The sequence below is a fragment of the Taudactylus pleione genome, unplaced genomic scaffold (assembly GCF_031769625.1).
Source record: "Taudactylus pleione unplaced genomic scaffold, aTauple2 ptg000096l, whole genome shotgun sequence".
NCBI lineage: Eukaryota > Metazoa > Chordata > Amphibia > Anura > Myobatrachidae > Taudactylus > Taudactylus pleione.
In genome coordinates this window covers 233,929-237,023 of record NW_028284498.1, presented here as the reverse complement: position 1 = coordinate 237,023, position 3,095 = coordinate 233,929, and positions in this window count along the sequence as shown.

Here is a 3,095-nt window from a genome sequence, read left to right as displayed (position 1 = left end):
ATAGGGACAGAATAGCCTCTGATGTCATCAGCCTGTGCACGCGAGGCGGGGGCGGGGCTTGGTCGAAGAAATTGTTTTGAAAGGAGAATATGTGCTTTTGCTGCTGCGTGCTAGATGCTGGAATTTGGTCGCATAATGTTACTCATATATGGGCATGGCCGTGGATGTTTTGTGCGGGAGTTTGTTACTGTCTGCAGGGTTGCTGCTATTTCGTCACAGGTCCATCTGCGCTCTATAGTCTAGTGCAGGGTTGATGCTAGATCCTATGTGGCTAAAGGACCTCTGTGACGTATCAACCACGTGACCGCTGCAGGAGGCTGAACCGCTCCTGTGTTACCATCCACTAGGGCATAGAGGGGGAATAAATATTTGTGGCGAGCATAGCGAGCCACTTTGCCCAAAGCGTGGCGAGCGTCCACTTTCGGCCCCCCGTTCTCATACTTGCCCCCTCCCCCTTTCAGCGCCGGTCACGTGGATGTGACGTCACAGGTCCCCTGCAGCCTAGTCATAACCCTGCGATCAGCTCATTTAGGAATACAGGGCCTGATTCAGAGCCGCACGCAAAAAGCGTGCACTCGCTCTGAATCAGGGCGGCCACATGTTTTTTTAAATCCGACCTCCTGGCCATTCGCATAGCTGTAGGTGACCACCCACAGATTTTCCTTGCGGCCAGGTGATGGTCGCGACCATCGGGCTTGCGACGAGACCCTTGTGGTAAGGTCTTATTCCCGCAAGCCCCAGTGAGCTTCTGGCTCTAATAGAGCCAGAAGCTCACCACTGACATCACTCGTGATGTCAGTGGGGCCGCCCCCAAACGGCAGGCGGTCCTTCAGGAACTCCTCCGTTTGGCAAGCCACACCCGACCCGCCTACCAAACGGATGCGAGCGCCGGAGCGAGTGATTTCTCACTTGCTCCGAGGCTCGTGTGCGCACTGCCTAACAATCGACCCTCTTGCGAGCGGGTCTGAATCAGGCCCACAGAACTATCAGACATAACCCTACAACATGACCCCTATTATAGGTACAAAATGCTCTGCTTCTGGACTTTCCTTTGAATTTATGGGGACAGGGCCAGCTCGAGGCATGTTCGGCCAGTGCGGTCGAACAGGGGCGCCACCCCGTAGAGAACTGTCCAGATGTTCCACCCATGTGCCGAAGTGCGCGTGGGTGGTCTGGTCAGGAGTTTAAGCACCCTCACTGATGCAGCTGTGCCGGACCCTGGAGTAGCTGAATGGATGCTGTGCGCAGCATCCATTCAGTGCCGGGAGAGGGCTGGGGGAAGCCCAATCAGTGACGGAGTTCTGAGTTTGCTCCCAGCCTGACGTTACACGGGAGGCGTGCCATGCCCCCAAATAATGTCATGTAGGGGACGTGACCTATGGTAATTAGGCCTCGCTCCCATTTTCAGTCGTGCGCAGCTTAGCCACGACTAGAGGGCGTATAATACTGATCTTGCAAAAGGCGCAGCTACCCCTGGTGTTTTCCCTGTATGGGTGCGATTCGATTCAGCGCGAATTCCCGAAGCTATTTAATTAATCGCGCTGTTAAGTCCGACTAGACCCACTCAAGTCGGAGGATGCTTGTTACCGTGCCTTAAGCTGAGTTTCTACTGCAGGGTCCATAGGGCTTCACAGGAGACCTTGGGGTATAGGTTGATGATGTTAGTCGTCGAGCACCTCAATATTTAAATTTGTGCTCTCAGGATGCATCGGACTCCTCTCCTATACCCCGCCCCCAGGCTAAAGCATCTCAGTTTCGTAGGTGCTCAGCACGGAGTCGAGTCACTTCAAGAGGGGCTGCGTTGACAGCCCAGAAAATAGTTGTTTTTACTGCAGAGTGGACACCCATGCAGAGTGGACACCCATGCAGCGGACACCCATGCTGCCACTCCGACACCCCGTCGGTGCCGAGACGCTGGCACTGTGCTAGGGATCGCAGCGGGTGTCTGGGAGTTTTGGTTAGCAAAATCCCCAAGACGCCCAGGACTGTGGCCGGACATCACGGGGGACATTCAGGCAAGCAGCGGGCGCCCGCTGATAACACAGTTCATTTACTTCCCAGGGCTGGGGGGTCCCTGTGAAGAGGCTGCATGTGGCACCAGGCACGGCGCCTCCGCTGCCACTAGACCAGGGATAGGGGGCCACAACGTGCGAACAGTGTGGCATCCCAGGGTTTAAGAGCACCCCAGGGGAGCGGGCCTTCCCTGTATGGCAAAGCCGGCCCCTCCCCCGCTGCACTGCGCGTCTCTCCACATCAGTTTGGCGGTTGCAGGCAGCTCTCCTCCCTCAGGCAAGCCCCATGTGAGTCCTCTGGTGGCCATTTTAATGTGCATAAAACGCTAGTCTGACAGGGAGCTGCGGAGCCTGGGTCCCCCGACATACCCCTCCTCCAAGCAGGTCGGTGTATGTAGCACTATTCCTACTAGACACAAGGGGCCTGATTCAGACCCACTCGCGAGCGGCTGTCCGCTCGCAAGTGGGTCGATGTTATGGACTGAGCATGCGCACGACGGAGGGAGCTCCGTCGTGCGCATGCGCCAGACGCGACGAGCGAAGGAAAGTCCTTAGCTCGTTGTGTCCGATCAAAGGGGGCGTGCTGTCAATGTTGATTGACAGCACGCCCCCTTTGGTGGGCGTGCCGGGGGCGTGCCTCCCTGACGGGGGCGTTCCCACGGGAACGCCTCCCGTCAGAAGCCGGCCCACTGACATCACTAGTGATGTCAGTGGGAGTGATTTTGGCTCTGATAGAGCCAAAATCACTCCGGAGCTTGCGGTTGAAAACCTCAACCGCAGGCTCCGGCTCGCAAATTCGATGGCCGCGATGGTCGAGACCATCGCGACCATCACAATGCACGCTCGTATAGGCTGTGGGTGGTGACCCACAGCTATACGAGCGTCCAGGAGGACGCTTCATGAAAATGGAGCCCGGCCCTCATTCAGAGCGTGCGCTCTGCTCAGAGCGTACGGCTCTGAATGAGGGCCAAGGTCTAGTTAGTTGATAATTGTGCTGGTTTTCCTGGCATTGTATGTGTCTGTTGCTAGCGCTGTCTGACTGTAAAACTTTTTCTCTGTCAGCCATTTTAGCTATCCCTGTAC